The sequence below is a fragment of the Podarcis liolepis genome, assembly GCF_965112155.1.
Source record: "Podarcis liolepis genome assembly, chromosome: 4".
Taxonomy (NCBI): Eukaryota; Metazoa; Chordata; class Lepidosauria; order Squamata; family Lacertidae; genus Podarcis; species Podarcis liolepis.
The window spans coordinates 100404311-100420236 of record NC_139558.1 but is presented as its reverse complement, the minus strand read 5'-3'; the positions used below and the strand labels follow the sequence as shown (position 1 = coordinate 100420236).

Genomic DNA, 15926 nt, shown 5'->3' with positions numbered 1-15926 from the left:
AATTTTAAAAGGGTGGAGTGGAACCGGTCCACCGTCCACCGTCCCTCAGACCAAGGAGCGTCTCCACCCCCATCGTCCAGCCTGGACACTGAGGTCCAGCTCTGAGAGCCTTCTGGAGGTTCCCTCATTGCGAGAAGCGAGGTTACAGGGAACCAGACAGAGGGCCTTCTTGGTAGCGGCGCCCACCCTGTGGGACACCCTCCCATCAGTTGTCAAGGAAATAAGCAGCTATCTTTAAAAGACATCTGAAGGCAGCCCTGTTCAAGTTTTTAATATTTACTGCTGTCCTGTTTTTAACACTCGACTGGGAGCCGCCCAGAGTGGCTGGAGAAACTCAGCCAGATGGGCAAAGTATAAATAAATTATTATTATCATTATTATTATTATTATTATGTAGGGGGCCAGACTATATCAGGGGGGGGGAATGAATTCCTATGCCCCACAAATAACCCAGAGAGGCATTTTAAATAAAAGGACACATTCTACTCATGTAAAAACACACTGATTCCCGAATTGTCCGCAGGCCGGATTGAGAAGACGATTGGGCCGCATCCAGCCCCCAGGCCTTAGTTTGCCTACCCCTGGCCTGGGGAGCCACATTCTGGTTGAAGGATGCCAGGATTGGCCCCCAAGGCCTGGGGTGTCCCTCCTCCCCTGCAGTAGAAGAAGAAGAGTTTGGATTTGATATCCCGCCTTTCACTCCCTTTAAGGAGTCTCAAAGCGGCTAACATTCTCCTTTCCCTTCCTCCCCCACAACAAACACTCTGTGAGGTGAGTGGGGCTGAGAGACTTCAGAGAAGTGTGACTGGCCCAAGGTCACCCAGCAGCTGCAGGTGGAGGAGCAGGGAATCGAACCCGGTTCACCAGATTACGAGACTATCGCTCTGAACCACTACACCACACTGGCTCTCCTGGACTAGCCTTGCCAGGAATAGCCTTGCCAGGTGCTCAGGGACGGACTCACCTGTCCCCATGTCCTTCTCTTTGCAGATGTGCTGCGGTTGCACATCCCTCCCCCAGGGGTGAGTATTGGAGAGAACCAGAGCAGGGACCCACACTTGCCCTCCTTGCCCCCCACTCTGCCCTCTCGGAGGTGGAGAAGGGACTGACTTTGCCTTTCAGCTGCTGGAGGAAGATCAGCTGTACCTGCCGGAGGTGATTCACAACTGCCAGGCAGCTCAGCTCAGGGGGCTCCGAACCCTGAAGTGCTCCAAGCAGGAGACAGCCAAAGCCATCCTGGTGAGTGATGGATGGTGTGGGGGACCCCCATGGGGAAGTGGGGGAGGGAGCGGCTTTGGGGAAGGGGTTGTCCGTCTGACAGAGAGTAGGACCATACTGGCCTAGGTTCAAGTATCCCGTTTGAAAGGGGAATCATCTGAGGGACTTCCTGTAAACATCTGGGTCAGGAATGCTGTTCCCGGAATTGACAAACACACAAAACATAACAGTCTGTGGATTCACATAAACAATACTCTTCTACATATTCTTATCACAATATCAAAGGTTTATCTTGCACATAAACAACACATAAAGTGCAATAATGTAGATGGAAGTCCCAATAAATCAGTTCTTTCATAAGGACCAAATGTCTGCTAGTCTCTGTTTCACATACGTTCATAAAGTCCAAACTGGAGCCTATTACAGTTCCACAGTCTTTTTTTTTTTTTTTTTTTTTTTTGGTATTTTAAAATTTTATTGATTTCCCATTATTTATACATTATATCCATATTTCAATACATCTCATACATTTTGAACTTCCTTCAGCGTCATTGACATTCATTCGTGTTTATATCTTTAAGGCACATTCCATTCTTCCATATTGCCATTCGTTCCTCCCTTCATACATTATTTCTATTAAACAATACTTATTAGTTCTTTACAGTGCCTCTTTAAATCCCACTAGCGTTGTATTTACAAAACATTTATTCTCCAGATAACCCACAAATTTCCCTCAGTCCTCAATAAACTTTTGATCCTTAATATATCTGATTTTCCCTGTTAGTTTGTCCAACTCGGCATATTCTGTCAGTTTTGCTCTCGACTCTGCTACCGGCAGTTCCACAGTCTTGACAAGGATTTCCGGAATAATGCCTTGTTTCGCTCTCATGGACTCCATCCATTGTACATATTCTAAGTACGGTAATATAAATGAATACAATGTCGTAATTCAACATATTTTAACAAATTAACAAACCTGTGAATGGATAAAGTTTGTTTTACATTTGTTGTTTTAAAGGGGTCACTTAAAGAAGAAAACCTTACAGCTGCTCATTGCTGTCACCTGTAGCTAAAATCAATGATGCACCTGTCTATATACATTGCAAGACTTGTTGTTCTCTGAAGAAACCACTGTGTTAAAAGTTCTATTATCTTGATACTTCATATATGGTATGTACTTTTAAAGCACGATTGTTTATGTAATTTTAATTTGTTAAATGATCTAGCGGTCGATCCACAACTCTGGTCACTGCTCCCTGAGAAAAGCTCAAGAACTCTGGGCAAAGACAATGGGTAGATCACTGGCAGGATTTTTATTACTGGGAGTAGATCTCAGTCTCTTGGAAGTTCTGGCATTGTGGCCATTTCAAGGTACAAGCACAACTTTAATTGCCACTCATCTTTTGTTGATATTAACTCATTTTCCAGTATTTTGCTATTAACATCCTAGCCGCTGTTGTTGTGTAAAGAAACACTCTTTTATTTTCATTTGGTATGCTTATTGTTAGAATATCAAATAGGAAAGCTTTGGTTTTCTTTAAAATAAATAGCATTTATTTAATTTTATTTTACTTTATTTTATTTTCCCTTTGGGGACATGTCCACCACTTGTGGAATAAGGTTCCCTCATTTTGTCTGCATCTCCAACACTTATTGCTGATATTTATTTATTTTGACTGATTAGGATGGGGTCAGGTACCATCTAAAAATCAGATAGCATGTGGTGAATTTTAAGTCTTTTCCCATAATTTCCCTCATTTTTCATCTTGATTGGATAGCCACAATCGTGTGCCCATTTCACCATCACCGCCTTCACCTCCTAGTCCTTAAGGTTCCAGTCCAGTAACAATCTGTGTGGTTTTGATAATATCTTTGTATTATTTAATCATATTTTTTTTTTAAAAAATCCACTGTAGTTCTGTCAAGTCCATTTATTTTTTATCTGGAAAAAATTGTTTAGCTGGTTATCTTTTTTTACTTTTGTTTTCCTTTTATTTTTTAATTTTTTATATTTTTAGCATATAATAACAGTCGTAATTATATGGAAATGTGATAATAATATTGAAATGAATAAAATGCTTTACTCGCCAATATTTTTATTGTTTTCTGCTTCCCAAGAAAACTCAAGGAGATTCTCCCCTTTTTGGCTTTTACCTCTTACCTTTATAACTGTGTCTTTAAGTCCCAAAAGTCCTGCCCCACCCTCCAGGATATCCTTTCTACAGATGTCAACGCAGACCCAATGATGGAAAACCCTCAGCCCAATTCCTCGTGACCACAAGACTATTTATTACCTGCAGCAACAACAACAAAAGACACCAGAGTGGCCACAGCTATCTCTTTCCAAAGGATATAGACTGACAGGGAGGGGGCTGACAAAGGGGGGAAAGTTGAATTGCAAGCACATTCTCTCACCTTTTAAACCTCAAGACTCTGTGCCCCAGGATTGAAAAGATATGTAAAAGATCATGATTGCCTCAAGATATGCAACTGATTATTTAATTAGTATGTTGTGTGTTATTATGTAGGAATGCTGTGTCTGACAGTATGTTATTTCCACAAAGGGGGGACCCAATTTTTGTGTATAATAGGCTACATCCACATCAAAGTGATGCACCTGATGACCTCTCTGCAGCAATGGCTAAGAGCATGCACAGAGTTTTACTTCTGGAAGTAGGAGCATACACCTCAGTGTAAAGCAGCTGTTCCACTGTGTAAACCCTCTGGCTACCAGCCTAGCCTTGTACTGCGGTTCTCCAGTTGCTGTGGGTTTAAGACGGTAAACCCAGCGGCTGCTCACGGCCTGCTTGCCTGCTGGCAGCGTCGTGATGGAGAACACACCTAGAGACTCCATTGAGTTCATTTCCTTCTGCATTGCCTCTTGCCACTTCCTGGCTTCCTCTTCAGGCAACTTCTGAACTTCCTCAAAACTCTCTGGTTCACACTGAGCCACACCAATCCACACGCTAGTGACCTCAAACCTTTCAGGTGGTATTCCTTTAGTAGTGTGAGCTGAACACCTCAGCACAACCTCAGGTACCCCCTCTGACCCACTAGGGCCAACTAGTGTGTCCTTGCTCTCAGATAACTTCCCCTCTGACTTACTGCGCCTTCTGGATTTCTCAGCTGGACTTGTGGGTGAGGAGGAGCACTCTTTGGCTCTAGCTTAACAGCTTTAGGAGATGCCCTTTCCTGTTCCTGCTCTGGGTTGGGACTCTGAGCATCAGCAGCAGGATCAGTTTCTACCTTTCCTTCATCAGCAGAGTCAAGCAGACTCTCTGAAAGAATGTCTGGATTCCCAAGTATGCATTGCCACCCACTCTGCTCACAGAACTCAGCACAGAATCCTAGACTGATTGCCTTCTGGATAGGCAAATCTCCACCACTTGGTCCCTGGCTCATACCAACAAAGGATCATTCTCTGGGACCTAGGGCCACCCTTTCTGTGTTTGGCACAAGGACCCAAGCCTCACATCCAAACACAAAGAAGAAATGCACCTTGGGCTTCTTGCTGTGCAGCAGAAAATAGGGCGTGTCCCCTACTACAGAACTGTAAGAACGGTTCAGAGTGAACGATGTAGATTTCCACGCTTCCACCCAAAACCGCTGGAGCAACCCTGTGTCAAAGAGCATGGCTTCAGTTGCCTCCTAAAGCGTTCTCTACCTGAATTCTGCAACTCCATTCTCCTGAGGAGAATTTGCTACAGTCAACCTGTGGTGTATGCCTTTCTGGCAGAAGAAGTTCTGCAACGCAGACCTGGTGAACTCTCCACCGCAATCTGATTGTAAGCTCTTGACCCGCAGTAAGAACAGTAGTTCTCACTGCCGTTATCCAGTCTTTCACCAAAGCAGCGGCCTCTCCCTTGTGCTTCAGAGAGAAAATCCACCCATTTCTGGAATAATCATCCACCAGAGATAGCACAAATTTGGCTCCGCCCAGACCGGCACCTGGCATAGGGCCCCAAACGTCTGCATGGACTAGCTCAAAAGGTTTTGTGGTTACCCTGTCAGACCTAGGATAAGAGCACGTCTAAACCTTGGCTTTCTTGAAGGCCCTGCATTTGCTGATTTATTGCTTTCTCCATCAAGCCATGATTCCCTCTTGAGCACACTCTGAGAAGCATGACCCCGGGTAGAAAAACAAATAGCAGACACGCAGCGTCTTCCGTGTGTGAGAAAAGGGGAGGGAATATAGTCCAGACAGCTTCTCTAAGCTAAAAGCTTTATTTGCAAGCACAGCATTACAAGTCCATCGGAGCTAAAACCCATTGCGTCTTTCTCCTCTCGCTCTCGGAGGAAAAGTGAAACCAAACTCACAGAACAAAGAGATGACGTGACTTCTGTCTTGGCTTCCTGTAGAAGCCTCTCCCAGGTACAGGGCATACCAGAGGTTAACCCATTAAGCACCAAACTCCACACTGCATTCCAGGTATGTCACATGCTTTCATCTTACACCCCTCTTTGCACCCTGGGACCTTCTTCACATACCCGCACTTGACATGTGACATTCTCTGGTGCCAAACGCCATGATGGCACCCATCATGGATGGGAACGTTAGCACACTGTGCTTGTGCATCCTCAGTGGGACATTTGCCTGCAATACGTGTTTCTAGCACAAACAGCCTGTCTTTGCACTTAACACTGACCAGTTGTCGCCCACCTCTGGAAATGGAACACACATTATTTTCAAAACACACTTTGAACCCATCATGGGCAAGAGAGGAAACAGAAAGCAAACAGCACTGCATCTCTGGAACGACATAGGCCTCAATCTCCGCCTGCAAAAAAGAACAATAAACAGAGCCAGACATAGTTAGCTGGCGCTTGGAACAATCTGCAAGAGTTACACTTCTTCCAGTTTTCACAGCCTTGCAGTTCCACAAAAAAACCACTAGATAGCGATGGCATAAAGTGGTGACTGGCCCCACTGTCAATCACCCAGCTCAGCCCATGGCCTGGTCACAGTTTTTCACTGTTGCCATAGCAGCAGCCAAATGATGCTGTGACGACATGTCTCTGCCAGTTCTCTTGTTATCTTGTTGCCACAGAAAACGGCCTTGGAAAAATCCTGTGGCTCCACTGGACAATTCTGGACCAGGTGAAATTCAGAGCCGCACCGGAGACTTTGGGAAGGAAAAGCTTTCCCTGTTTCGGGGACTTCCGGAGGCGGCGCGAACGGCAATGGCGGTCTCCTTCGCGCTGTGAAGGGGAAGCTCCATGGAAACGGGTCGTCCGCTACGGCGAAGCGGAGACTGAAGTCGGAAACCCACAGGCAGCGAAAGCCTGTGGTCGTGGGACTCGGCGGGTACCAGAAGCGCCCCCCGAAATGAAGAAGGGACCTCGTAAGGGGCTCCGGAACATGGAAGGGCTGGCGCGGTGCTGTGAGTCGATCGCTCTTTCTGTGGAGTGAAGCCGCATAGCTGCTGTCGGTGAGCGCTGACCTTTTTTCCTGGGAACATTCAACTAAAAAGCAACAACCCGTGAGTAAGAGAGACTGAAAGAATTGGGGACCAAATTAATTTAAAATTCGGCTAAAGCGGGAGACGCAACCAGGAAGTCCGTCTTCCGGCTCTGCTTAAAGACTTAAAACAAAGACTTTGATCTATCTGGTGCCTTTGAAGTGGCGCCTAAAGGCAATAATCCGTGCATTACTTGAACTGGTTTTGCTGATATCAGTGGATTTAACCTTTCTGGTCGTGGACTGTTTTTACCTCTTCCTTTGGACTTATAAATTTTACTAAGAGACCTAGGCAGTCGGACTGCCAGATTGATAGAACTGTCAGATTGTGGACTTTGTTACTTTGCTACTCTGAACTGATACAATTGAGTGTTACCTGAATTGTTACTGAAACACTGTTTCTGGCACTTTTTAGAGACATTGTTTTACTTTAAAGATTAACTCTGCTAACTATAAGAGATCCGAAGGTCTTTTGGAAATTTGAGGCTGTTTGGACACTGTTTTAATAATTCTGAAGCTTAGGAACAATTTGAGAAAAAAACTTTTATGAATAATAAACTAGCTGTTTTCCCCAAGACACGTTTGAACTCCCCCTAGAGGATTTTGGATTTACAACTCTCTGGGACTTTCTTTCCTTCCCTCCTTTTCTGTTTATTCTCTGGGCTTGTGGATTCCCATGGGATCGTACACAGTTTGACCTTGGCACGTAGACAGAAGTGGAATGAGCGGCACTGGGAAAACAAGATCGGCTAAAGCAAAACAAACAACTTTAACTTCACAGCTGCGCAGATCATCTGTTCCTGCTATTCTGGGGACACAAGAGGAGGAAACTGAGCAAACTTTGCTGGAAGGTATGGCCACAGGAGGATCCGCTTCAGTATTGGACAAAATCCTTGAAAAATTGGAAAGTCTGGATAAAAAAGTGGATGAGCAATCGGCTAAGATTGACCAAAACACAGCCAGTGTTAATAAATTGACTGAACAAGTTGCTTTGAACGCACAATCAATTGGGAAACTATTTGAAGCTTCTACAGAAAATCATAAATTGGCTGAGGAAGCTAACCAAAAAGTTGAAGCATTAAAGGAGGAGGTAAAACCATTGCACAAGCAGATTGGCGAACAACAGGCCTATCTGTCTATGATAGAATTACGAAGTCGGGAAAATAATTTGAGACTGAGGTCAATCTTAGAACTTAAACAAGGGGATTTAATCAAATACCTGACAAAAGAATTTACAAAATTTTGGCCTTTGGAAGAAGATAAGGACTTTAAAATTGTGAGCGCTTTCAGACTTGGAAAAGTAGCAAGAAGAGACAGGCCCAGAGACTGTTTGATTGCTTTGAGAACAAAGGAGGAAAGAGACAAGATATTGAGTGCACATTTTAAAAAGTCACTTGAAATTCAAGATTTGAGAGTGGAAATTTACAAGGATATCCCTAAACAACTACTGGAACTCAGATCAACCTACACAGAGTTGGCGAAACTGCTGAAAAGCAATTCAATCGTCTTCAGGTGGGAATTCCCTCAAGGATTATCTTTTACATTTAGAGGGAAGAAGGTGAAAATCAAAACAGCCGAGGACAAAGAAAAGTTTTTGAGCGACTACGGAGAAGACCTTCAGAAAGGGATTGGAGGAACCCCAGGGTCTGGGCCACTGCCTGTACCTACACCTTTGGGGCCTGAAGAACAGAAGAAAGAGACACCACCACCTAAGGAATAACAGATTGGTCCAGGATGTCTCTGCAGCTCTTAAGCTGGAATATTAATGACTGTAACTCCCTGGAAAAAAGGAGAAGGATATTTCATCTACTAAAGAAAGAGCAATTGGACATTATCTGCCTGCAGGAAACACATGTGACTAGGCTCCACAGAAAAGTGCTAATTAACAAGAGACTAGGCCAAGAATTTATCTCATCGGACCGAGTGAAGAAGAGTGGAGTGGTGATATATGCAAAGGAGAGCCTGTCACCAAAATTTCTTTTTAAAGATGAGCAGGGAAGAATTTTGGCAATTGAAATACAAACACAAGGGGAAAAGTTTTTGATATTGGGAATTTATGCTCCGAATGAGGGGAAATCGGAATTTTACAAGAAGCTGCATGAGACAATGCTGGACTACCTGGACTATAGTAACATCATTATGATGGGAGATATGAATGGGGTGGTATCCACAAACATGGACAAAGCGCAAAGTCAAAGCGTGTCAAAGGAGGGCAGACTACCAAAAACTTTTTTTGAATTAACTGACAATATGGACTTGATTGACATTTGGAGGACAAAGAACCCCCTGGGAAGAGAAGGGACATTCTTTTCTGAAGCCCAACTGACATGGACAAGAATCGACCAAATATGGATAACTAGAGGACTGGCACCTAAGACTAGAAAGGTGGAAATCTGCCCAAAAACCTGCTCCGACCATAATGCAGTAAAGATGGAAATGAGATTAATCCCAACCGGCTCCTTTAGATGGAAAATGAATGACACCTTATTAAGAAATCAGGAGACTATTAAGAAGGCCCAAATGACTTTGAAGGACTATTTTGAAATAAATTTGAACACTACAGTGGAAAAAAGAGTAATCTGGGACGCAAGTAAAGCGGTCATGAGGGGGTTTCTGATACAACAGAATACAATAAAGAAAAGAGTGCAGAATGAGAAAAAAGATAAGATTCTGGAGAAAATAAAGGAATGTGAGAAAAAGTTAAGATCGAAACCAAAATCACAGGAGATTTTGAGAGAAATTAAACTTTATCAAGCACAATATTCTAAATTGATAAATCAGGAAGTTGAGTGGAAAATTAAGTTAATGAAACAAGGGACATTTGATTTGGCAAACAAATGTGGAAAACTGTTAGCATGGCAGTTGAAAAAGAGACAAAACCTGAACACGGTTACTCATCTTGAAATTGAAGGGAGAAACATCCAGAACCCTGTGGAGATTAGAAAGTGTTTCCAGAGATATTTTAAACAACTTTACACCCAAGGGCCGCAAAAAGAAACTGAGATAGACCAATTTTTAAGAAGTAATGGACTACCAAAACTATCCCAAGAAAATAGGACAATATTGAACTATAAAATAACACAACAAGAAATTGAAGGTGCCATTCAGAACATGCAATTGGGTAAATCTCCAGGGTCAGATGGGCTTACCTCCAAGTATTACAAGATATTGAAAGACTATTTGATTCAACCATTAATGGAGGTTTGCAATGAAATTATGGAGGGGAAGAAAGCACCGGAATCGTGGAAAGAAGCTTTCATCACATTGATACCCAAATCAGAAACTGAAAAGACACAACTCAAGAACTACCGTCCCATCTCTCTTTTAAATGTGGATTACAAAATTTTTGCAGACATTTTAGCAAACAGATTAAAAAGAGTGTTAAACGATGTGATTCATAAAGATCAGGCAGGTTTTCTCCCAGGTAGACATTTATCTGATAACACGAGGAACATTATTGATATTTTGGAACTTTTGCAAACGAACATTAATACAAAAGCAGTACTGATTTTTATAGATGCGGAGAAGGCCTTTGACAACATCTCATGGAAGTTTATGAAGAAAAACTTTGAAGGGATGGGAGTGGGACGGGGGTTGGAAAAGGGTATAGAAGCAATTTATTCAGAACAAAAAGCTAAATTGATAGTTAACAATGTGGTGACAGAAGAGTTTAAGATTGAGAAAGGAACACGACAAGGTTGCCCTATTTCCCCATTGTTATTTATTTCAGTCCTGGAGGTGCTCTTGAACATGATCAGAAGGGACCGGTTGGTGGAAGGAATACAGGTCAGAGCCAAACAATATAAACTTAAAGCTTTCGCAGATGACTTGGTTTTGACATTACAGGAGCCAGAATCTAGTACGAAAAGGGCGTTAGAACTGATTCAAGAGTTTGGTCGGGTGGCGGGATTTAAACTAAATAAGCAAAAAACCAAGGTTTTGGAAAAAAACTTGACAACTTTAGAGTCAGAAAGGTTTCAGAAAGAGACAGACCTAAACGTGGTTAAAAAGGTAAAATACCTAGGGGTAAATATGACAGCCAAAATTTTGAACCTATTTAAGGACAACTATGAAAAGTGCTGGTCAGAAATTTAAAAAGATTTAGAAAGTTGGTCAAGATTGAAACTTTCCTTGTTGGGCTGAATTGCTGCGATAAAAATGAATGTATGGCCAAAAATGTTTCTGTTTCAGACCCTACAGATTGTGGACAAGGTGGAGTGTTTCAGGAGGTGGCAGAGAGATATTTTCAAATTTGTCTGGCAGGGCAAAAAGCCCAGAATAAAATTTAAAATACTAACTGATGCTAAGGAAAGAGGGGGGTTTGCCCTGCCAGACTTAAGGTTGTATTATGAATCACCAGCTTTCTGCTTGTTGAAAGATTGGCTGCTTCTGGAGAACACTGATATTTTGGATTTGGAAGGGTTTAATAACGCTTTTGGATGGTGTAGTGGTTGGGAGTTACTCGTGCGTAATCCTGCTCCGTTTGAGCATCGGATTGCCTGGTTAAACCCTCTGGACTACGCAGCCCATATTAGCGTGGCTGCCCTTAGTCACTTGTAGAATCTGTCTGTGGGCGTTTCTTAAAGTGTTGCCAACATAAGAGTTGTTTGATGCCCAATCGTTTCCGCCTCTCACTGCGCGGGAGTCTCCTGCGCAGGGTGGGCGTGGGCACCGGGGTGCTTGGGCTCTCCTCGCTAACTTCCAACGAAGAGTCCTGGAGCCCCTGCACCTCCCTGTCCCGTTGCTCTCCTGGATCCCTGGTGTCACACTCATTCTCTTCCCCTTCCTCCCGGCTGAGTCTCCCTCTAGCGCTTGGACCTTCCCCTGCAGAATCAGAGACCCTCTCCTTCTCCCGTGCCTCTGATGGCAGTTCCCTGACAGATGGCATGCATATTTGTGGTATGAAAAGGTAAAAGTTCATAGAGCTTTCAAGAACCATATTGTCAGGAAAGCAGTGTTTAATGTCTGGACAAAATACAAAGACTTACTAGAAAATATGACCCCAAGGTGGCTGTCACCAATGGAAGCTAAGGCTCAGAAAAGACTCAATATGGAGGCCAAATGGCCAAAATATTGGTAAATATTAGAAAAAGATGGAGATATCTGGAGATTGCAGAGTTTTGAGAAACTAAAGGACAAAGTGCGAAATTGGTTACATTATGCTCAGATCAGGGAGACTTTTAATATGGACAAAAAAACAGGTTTCCAGGTGGAAAAATCGAAACTAGAAACAGAATTGTTAGAACCAAAAACTAAGGTACTTTCAAAAATGTATAACTTGCTGTTAAAATGGAACACTCAGGATGAAACGGTTAAATCAGCTATGATAAAATGGGCACAGGACATTGGCTACAACATTATGTTTGCTGACTGGGAAAGGTTATGGACCACCGGTGTGAGGTTCACGGCATGTAATGCCTTGAGAGAAAACATTATGAAAAGGATATACAGGTGGTACATGACCCCAGTCAAGTTTGCAAAAGTTTACCATTTGCCAAACAATAAATGTTGGAAATGTAAGGAAACTGAAGGAACATTCTTTCACCTCTGGTGGACATGCCCAAGGGTTAAGGCCTTCTGGGAAATGATCTATAATGAGTTAAAAAAGGTATTTAGGTATACTTTTCCTAAGAAACCAGAGGCCTTCCTTTTGGGTATTGTCGGCCAGAGGGTGTTAAAGAAGGACCGAACTTTCTTTATGTATGCAACAACAGCAGCAAGAATACTCATCGCAAAATATTGGAAGATCCAAGATTTGCCCACTCTGGAAGAATGGCAGACGCAACTGATGGACTACATGGAATTGGCAGAAATGACTGGCAGAATCTGGGACCTGGGAGAAGAGACGGTGGAAGAGGACTGGAAAAAGTTTAAGGACTATTTACAAAAACATTGTAAATTGTATGAATGCTAAGATGATGCAGGATAGAAAATTAACCTGGCACCAGTAAACTAGTTGGAAAAAGTAGGAAAATAAGTGATCTATAAGAAAAAGGATGAAACTTTATATAATATTATGTCAAACCTAAACACTAAAGTATGTGAAAGTAAAAATTAAAATTGGAGACATAATATTTGAAAATTATAAAGTAAGAGTTGAAAGAAGGTGAAGTATTGCTGCCTTAACTTAATAACTGGGAACACAGATAAGGGAGATGTGAGGAAGTCCCGAAAGAAGGTTATGAAAATATGGTTTTTTTGGAAATTAATTATGTTGTATTTTATCTATTGTGTGTTAATTTCTTGCTTTTTTTCTTTTTTGTTTGTTTTATGTTGGTGATGGTGTTTTATGTGTTTGGTGTTATACTGCTCAAAAACTCCTAATAAATATTTTATAAAAAAAAAAGAAAAGCTTTCCCTGTTTCTTCACTTCTCCCTTCTCCCTTCACCCCCACTCTTGGGCGCAGCACAGCCTGGGCCTGCTCGACCTCCAGCTTTCTACCTGTAATGCCTATAATGGCAGCAACTTTTTAAAAAAGTAATACTTTGAGCCCGTAGTTCAATTTCCCAGAAGCTCCCCTTGCCCCGGAGAACACTTCTAGCATTCCATCTCCTCTACCTGTGGCATTGTTCAGCAGTGGGGAAAGTGACTTCTTCACACCGGATGTCCATTTGGTATGGCCCTTTCCAGGTTTTTGCCCTCTCATTGTGTTTGTCTTTCATTTGTTCTCCTGTGTGTGTTGCCAGTAGAAGCCACAATTCTGTGGGTGGTATAGAAAGCACCTGGAAGCTCCCTATAGGTTGAGGTGCCGATCAAACTTCTGTTTTGCAATCTATTCATTCCATTTAGCACTACTGGGGGTGGTTCAGATTCTGGGGCAGTGCTTTTGTCCAGCAGAGGGTGTCACACGGCCAGCCTACTTTCCCTTTAAAGCAAACTTGGGGCTCCAGTTGTTTTTGTTTTTATAAAATTTTTATTGGTTTTTCAACATTTATATAAACACAAACAATACACAATACAAACAAACACATAAACACACAAGTATAATTTCAAATCCCTTTTTTCTTAAACCCTACTTCACCGACTTCCCCATACCTCCCCTTTCTGCATCCCTATTTCCAAATTTATTTCAGCAAATCCTCCCCTTAAGTTTATCTAATTTTCCCTTGTTCCTCTCTTTTACTTGATCTTTTGCAGCTGTAATCCCCTTTTTTCTATAACTTCAACATTTTAACACTCATTGATTTTACAATATTTCTTAAGATAAATTTTGAATTTCTTCCAATCTTCTTCCACCGTCTCTTTCCCTTGGTCTCGGATTCTGCCAGTCATTTCGGCCAGTCCCATATAGTCTATCACCTTCATCTGCCATTCTTCCAGAGTGGGTAGATCCTGTGTCTTCCAATACTTTGCGATGAGAATTCTTGCTGCTGTAGTAGCATACATAAAAAAAATCCTATCTTTCTTTAACACCAATTGGCCGACAATGCCCAAGAGAAAGGCTTCTGGTTTCTTGGGAAAAGTACATTTAAGTACCTTTTTCATTTCATTATATATCATTTCCCAGAAAGCCTTAATCTTCGGGCACGTCCACCAAAGGTGAAAAAAGGTACCTTCAGTTTCCTTACATTTCCAACATTTATTATCGGGCAAATGATAGATTTTTGCAAGCTTGACTGGGGTCATGTACCACCTATAAATCATTTTCATAATATTCTCTCTTAAGGCATTACATGCCGTGAATTTTATACCGGTGGTCCACAACTGTTCCCAGTCAGCAAACATAATATTATGACCAATGTCTTGTGCCCACTTAATCATGGCTGATTTAACAGTTTCATCTTGTGTATTCCATTTCAGCAACAAGTTATACATTCTTGACAAATTCTTAGTATTGGGTTCTAACAGTTCTGTTTCTAGTTTTGATTTCTCCGCCTGGAAGCCAATTTTCCTGTCCTGTTTATACACCTCCATTATTTGATAATAATGGAGTCAATCTCGTACTTTAGACTTCAATTTCTCATAACTCTGTAATTTCAGTTTCTCACCCTCTTGTTCCAGAATTTCCCAATATTTTGGCCATTCGGCCTCCATGTTAAGCTTTTTCGCAGCTTTAGCCTCCATTGGCGACAACCACCATGGGGTTTTATTTTCCAACAGATCTTTATATCTAATCCAAACATTATAAATTGCTTTCCTAACAATGTGATTTTTATTTTTTTTTTTATAAATATTTTATTAAGGATTTTCTTGTTTTACAAAAGTGTAGTGCCTCGTTTTTGGTTTGTTTTTTTTTCATGTAACATTTTTACAAGTCCATTTCATTTGCTGAGGCATTAGGGGGGGGGAGAAAAAAGAGAGAGAGAAGAAAAGGGGGGGTGGAGAGAGGGAAGATGGATGGGGGTGGGGTCGGGTGGCGGTGTTTCTATTATGTTTAATGTGTGTAGAGTTTGGTGTCAGCGTTGTTTGTGTTGTTCACTTGTGTTCCTTTGGTGGTGAGAGAGGTTGAGGTTGGCCTAGGGTGTGATTGTTTGCTTGTGATTGGCTGTGGTGATCTTTGTTTTCGTGTGTGAGTGAGGTGGGTGGGTGTTTTGGATCAGGTTAGCCATATTGATTTGTATGCTGTTGGTGGATTATTGTCAATGTCCTGTTGGGCTGTGTGTGTGATAAAGGGGAGCCATACCGGGGTGAAGGTGTCTTCTTCTGTTTGTCCCCGTGTCAGTTTCAGTTTATTAGTTAATTTTTCTAGTAGGGCTGTTTCCCATACTATTTGGTACCATTGGTCCATGCTTACTCCTGACAGGTCTCTCCAGTGTCTGGTTATGGTGTTTCTGGCTGCTGAGAGCAGGTGGGTTATGAGTTCTTTGTGGTGTAAATGGGCATTGTTGTCTTGGAAGATGTTTAGTAGGGCCAATTCTGGGGTGATGTCTATTACTTGCTTAGTTATTGTACATATTTCTTGTATGGCTGTCGTCCAGAATAGTTGGATTTTGGGACACTCCCACCACATGTGGAGGTATGTGCCTGTGGAGGTGCACCCTCTCCAGCATTTTGGTGAGGTTCCTGGGTGTATTAGCGCTAGTTTCCTTGGTGTTAGGTACCACCTGTAGGTGAGTTTCAGTGTGAGTTCTTTTCTTTTCGTTGATATGGATTTAAAGGGGGGTTTAGACCACATTCTGATCCATTGAGTGGGATTAATCTCATAGCCTATGTCATTCTCCCATTGTTTTTTGATTGCGTCTAGGGGATTTGCGGGATTTTTGAGTATTATTTTGTATATTGCGGATACCGTCCCTTTACCATTTCCCT

General features: G+C 42.3%; 1 long non-coding RNA gene across 1 annotated transcript; it reads right to left on the bottom strand.

Moving 5' to 3' along the window:
- Positions 1-5423: 5423 nt before the first annotated feature.
- LOC310705499 lies at positions 5424-14826 on the bottom strand. The gene is made up of 2 exons (XR_014525347.1): positions 13047-14826; positions 5424-6375 (listed from the first exon to the last, which is right to left on the bottom strand). It is a non-coding gene; the product is annotated as an uncharacterized lncRNA (long non-coding RNA).
- Between the last annotated feature and the right edge of the window lie 1100 nt (positions 14827-15926).